Here is a 6,000-nt window from a genome sequence, read left to right as displayed (position 1 = left end):
ATCATTAAACATTATAAAAACTTTCTATAATTTATAAAGGGAAAAATTGTTGTACCTTAAATTAGAATCAAAGTTAATTTCATGTTAGATTAATTATTTTGAAGCAGTATAGTACTTAAAGTACCTGGGAATTACTTATCTCTAGAAGTGGTAATCAATGCTAGGAAAATAAATGTATGCGTGCTCACATGAAACTCTTGAGATTCAGTAATGAATCTCCAATTCGAAGTGTCTTTTGGGTTGAGATAAACTTGTTCACTATGATCTTTGGGAAACATTAGTGGCGTATACTTCAAATCTTTATAAAATATTATTCATCAGTCAGTAAACTTCATTACTGTTCTTAATTACTGTCCTGTTAGTCAAATTTTGATCTTTGGGTGTGGAATATGTACATTGAATGCTCGTAAGTTGTTTCGTTTTAATGGTGACAGAACTTTCTTTCTTTCCAAGTAGTGCAAATTCTATGTGTTAAAATCAATCTGAACGATTGGTAAAAGAGATTTTTCTTGTATGATCTACTATTAAGACACCCGTCAGTCTACTTAGTTTATAGACTTCTCTAGAGGAATATCTCAATCTTGCAGAACTTAATATTTGTAAAGGAAGTACTCAGTGGTTTTATTCCGTTATTTTCATGTAACTACTGCATTTTTGGTTGAAGCGAATGCGTAGTTTTTCTGGAAGAGTCCTTGTGACCCAATCTAATTCCACTATTAGGAATATATTTTAGTTACGAGTATTTGGCACAAAAGTGAGAAAAAACCTCAGAATAGATGGAATCATGCCGTAGTAAGTAATCTCATAACGATAGATGTTTGAGAGAAAATTTTGGAGAAAGCTTTAAACCACCCAGAGGGGAAATGCTAAGAAAACTCAAACACTTCAAAATCGTAGTATCTTTTTTGAGTAGATGGAAATTGCTTACAAATAAATATATTTTCCTCTGACCCAACATAATTGAAATTTGTTAAGTTTCTTTCATTATATTCGAAGCTCTTATTATTCATATTAGTGCCACTTCTTATAGTTCTTGCCTGCAATATTGACAAGATAATAGTGAGTTAAGAGGCATGCCTCTTAGCTACTCTCATGCAAGGGGCATGCACCATTTTTGCTTAACTATGCCGATTGCTTTCGAGGCATGCAATTCAATTTAATTTAATTCAACGCTTTTTCAGAAATTTATGAATGAAGTGCTCAGCTTCAAAAGACGCACCGCGGTTGTTCGTGTTTGCATACAATTCGATCGCGGAAGAGCTCAAAATGCTGCCTACGCTTTTCATTTTTGTGCTTCATTGGAGCATGCCAAATCCATTGCAGCTCCGCCATGTTTCGGAAGAAACGAAAATTGTTTTCTTTAATAAACCAGCAACACTGTGACTTGAGGACTTTTCTACTCCGAAGCTCACACGTTTTATAATTTCACGTAAGAGAGTTCAAAAAAGGTTACAGCGTTAAATATTAAAAATAATCAAAAACCCGTGAAACAAAAATCAATTCCTATATACTCTGTATGTATTAGAAAGCACTTTTTATTTATTTTTTCACCTTATAGATACTATTATGATGAAAGTGTACACTATATTCATTACAGAGCACAGGACCCGTTGCAGACCTTTTGGATCAGCACGACAATACGAATCGATTTAACCACATCTATCTATCTGTTCGTCTATTGCACATTCGTCTATTGGACATTCGTCTATTGGCATTTATTGCGTTTATCTGTTTTCAAGTAGGAAACTAGTCCCTCACTTTGTTGGTTACTTTGGTAACCTAAGATCTATTCCAAGTGTAATTTATTTAATTTGAAATTAATATTTTTCTTATCTATTGAGTTTTATTTCTTGCTTCACCATTAGACACGGATCGGCATATATCTCATGCCGCTTTCGTTTTATGCAAATATCTTGAGCACACATAAAATTAAAGATTATGTTTTATTAAAAAAATATTTTTTTCTGTTTTGAATTATATTTAAAAGTTATATTTTTGAGATACTCTCACACTTTGGCATGCCAGTCCATGCTGCGCCATATGTTCACAGATCTTTGCGCGAGATATTTTATTTCGTTATATGTTGAGGATTTCAATAATTAATAGCGCTTGAGTCGTGCTTTTTATATGGTACGTACTACGTACTATGGCAGTGCAGCTTTCGATATTATGTTTCGTTAATTAAGAGTTTTATATCTTTGATTTTTTCATATGACTCGCAACTAATAAAACCGTGCACAAAATATCTTTTATGGGCAATCGAGACCCGAAAGCGTTTGTTTCTACAACTTTGGATGTGTGCTGAATTAAGTTGCTCTGGCTTTGTTTTCGTTTTCGTTTTCGTTTTTGTTTTCGTCTTCGTTTTTCCTTCTAATTTAGCTATAAATGACATGTTTTGTATCTTGTATCTCGTGTATTAAATCTTGTATTTTATAACGCAACATAAACACGCAGTAGACGGCGCGCATAAACATTTCATTGCAATTTAATTTCTTGCGTATTTTATGATTTGCATAAAAGCTAAATTCACTTTTTCATGCTCGTTTAAGTTTTCATGAAATCCTTTTATAACAATCGTATCTAAACGATTGTTATAAAAGGACAGAAACTGAGATAATCGGATTCAACTCATTTTCAAAGTAGCGCATTGACTTGAGGCAAGACAATAAAACTTTTGTCCGAAGTTATTTTAAATAAAATTCATGAGAATATTTTTCCTTGCAAATTTAAAAAAAAGAAATTTTTTATATGATGAAATGTACAAAAACTAAAACAGACAGGAAAAATCTTTTTCTGAACGCTGGTAATAACACTTTAGATTGTAATTAGAATCTGACTTGGTTTTATTGTACTCAGGTTTGGAAAACAGAGTGAAATCCTTTTAAGTTATCTGTTTCATTTATTTAGTTCTCTCTGTCTTTTTCTCCCACACCTTTGTTTCCGTTGCAGTATTATTCCATGATTAGGAAATCCAAAATCATTAGGACTGACAAAATCACACCAACAAACCATATAAACTATAAGTTCTACTGAGTACCCAACGAAGGATTAAGCAACGATCACTGGCTACACTAGTCAGTATTATTGGAACACAGTACTGCAGAGAGATGTCAGATACTGCAGCCACTTACTGTTGATGGCTGAGCAACAAGAGTAGACTGGATAGACCTTAGCAAGGTTTCTATGTTTGAAAGCAAATGCTCACATTCTCCTTTTTTTCGTATGAAATATAATGTCAGTTCTAAACTAAATGGGTCTTACATAAATCTGAGTCCTGTTATGATCTTATATTGCGAATAGCCTTTTCACTTACCAATATTTAAATATCGGTTTTAATTTTATAAGTAGATTTAAGTAATATTATAGTAATTTAGTCTTGAGTATTTTTATTTTCATATAAGATAACTTCTTCATAATACTTATTTTTGATCTCTTCACAAAAAAGAGGCTAGATCTCTCTTCTTTTTTTTTTATTATTATTATCTTACTCATTTTATCTCCAAAAATTTAAATTACATACATTTGAGATTAGTATGCTCCATTGTCTTGTTTTTTTACAATAAATTTTATTTTCTAAATATTTTGTTTTAAAGACTCTTATTTTTCTGTTAGACAATATATACTAAACCCTTATTTCCTATATCTTTTCGTCCTTATTTTATATGTCACAACACAGAAATACTTACAACTAACAACTTCAGTAATACAAGTAATATAACTAATTTGGGAACTACACTATAGATTGTGTTAATAATATTAAATTTAAAAGTAGCAGTAGCAGTAGCACCGCAGTCAATATCGGGTATTAAAGAAATACTTAATCCTCATAACAGATAACTATGATCTAATATAAATACAATGGGAAAACTGGTTGCTTTCTTCTGTCATTTTTAAAATCTTGTTGAATGAAAATATTTTCTTTCTTCTTCAGAGGTTCTATTGATTACTTTGTTCTAACAATTTACTCTGTTTTATAGTTTATATAGATTACTTTATTCTATGTTATTGACTTTCGTTTTTAGTGAATTGTTCATTGCTAACAAACAAATATGCATGTCCTTTTAGTTTTATACGAAAAATACACATGTCAAACTACACCATGAGATTGCAATATCCATCCACAATCAATAAAGAACTCAGTTTTCATCGTCCGATACAATCACCGTATCGACGAGATAACGTGTTATGCGAAATCATGTCGACTAGTTAAAAGTTTTTTTCAACGATTATTATTATAATCGTTTAACGTTTACTTCAAGATGAATATGAGTTCGAAAATCTGTTATAGACAATGCACAAGACATCATCGTTGTTGTTGCTAATTTGAATTTTTTTCACTTCCATGTTATTCTTTCCTATTTTTCGCTTCTCATCTCATCATTTTTTATTGAGAAGAAAAGAATAACAACAAAAATCTGACAACTATAGCAAGTTAATATAAGTGCATATAGAGATTGACGAATAAATTCACCGTGTGTGGGGTTTAGAAAAATCCATAGAAAACTCCTGCTCAATGTTTAATGTTTTCGATTCTCAAAACAAGAGCTATATACCAATAACTTCGAATTTGTATTAGAGAATGTAAAGTAATTTCTGTTTGATATGCTGTTGAAAAAGTTTGTATAGAGACTAGGAATATATGAAAGTATATGGGTATTTGTTGGAAAAATTCGGCAATGATACTGTGGCATAAGGAATAGATCGCGCGTAAATCGTGTGCAATATATAAGAATAGTTTTTTATATATACCTAGACCAATTATTCTTTGTATATATATAATAAATATTATATTGTATAATAAATAATAAATAATAAATTTTGATTTATAACTGTGAGTGAGAACGAAGTATCTTTGTGTTCATGATTCAAGTACTTAGTCATTGCATTAAAAATTTCTGTGAACTCAATTTGTTATTTTTATTTTTTATAATTATATTAAGTATTTTTATAGCTTTCAATTAAACATTGTTTATTTATTTACAAAATTTTGCGTTTTTTTTTATTAAATATTCGCCCCACTTATTTTTGGTCTTACAAATATGCTTTTCCGAAATGGTTTTCTTAAGACCCTTTACTTGATATGAATTTAAGATTCTGCATAGGCGAATTTTTTTTAGTTTTATTCACAATTTTAGTTGATTTTTTCAAATTTTAATTTTCTTTTAATTTTCGGAAATATATTTCAGTTTTTCGCGACTTCCATAAAAGTACATGAAGCTTCACTATTGACAATGCTGAATTTCTTAGAACCTTATGCTCTTATTTTTCTGGGAATTTTTTAATTAAGTTGGCGGCAAAAAAAAAAATACAAACTGAAAATTAATTTTTGAAACTGAAACATATACACACGCAGGGCAATGCTACTGTGAGATAATTTCCACTTTTCAGCATTTCTAGCGTTACTAGCGTTTCTAGCGTTTGTAGCGTTTATAGCGTTTTTTCTGCGATATGTCAGAAACCGCTTAGGTTGCTTATAATTTTATTTACACGCACAATTTTCCGACCGCCCTCACAATTCACAGTTATGAAGCGCGTATGTAGCGCGCCTTCCATCGATTCCAATTCTGAAACTCAAGACTGCAGAACGAGCGATATTTCGTGCCGACACTCAACGATTTCAAACCAAACAGCGCAACGTTTTCTCATAGACTGAAAATTAATTCCAAAGGCGAGCGGCGCACCCGCGAGTCACTTTTCGTGCAACAAAAAAAAAAAAAAAAAAAAAAAAAAAAAATACTTATAGCAGCATTTGTATATCAAGATAGACAGACGGACAGATAGACAGATGGACGGACAGACAGACAGACAGACAGACAGGGGAATCGACAAATATGCTATTTTGGCTGAGCAGTCAAAGTTGCTCAGTGCTTCCATTGTATCTAGATACTTTTTGTGGTTGGTGTGCTGTGCTTCCACTTCGGCAACGTGGAATTGAATTTTCTTCGCTGGCTGGCGTGTTGCTCCTTTCCTTGCTTTTCTTTGCATTTCATTTTCATTTAC

Source organism: Teleopsis dalmanni, chromosome X, assembly GCF_002237135.1.
Source record: "Teleopsis dalmanni isolate 2A chromosome X, ASM223713v2, whole genome shotgun sequence".
Classification (NCBI taxonomy): Eukaryota; Metazoa; Arthropoda; class Insecta; order Diptera; family Diopsidae; genus Teleopsis; species Teleopsis dalmanni.
Note: the sequence above shows the minus strand (reverse complement) of the source record.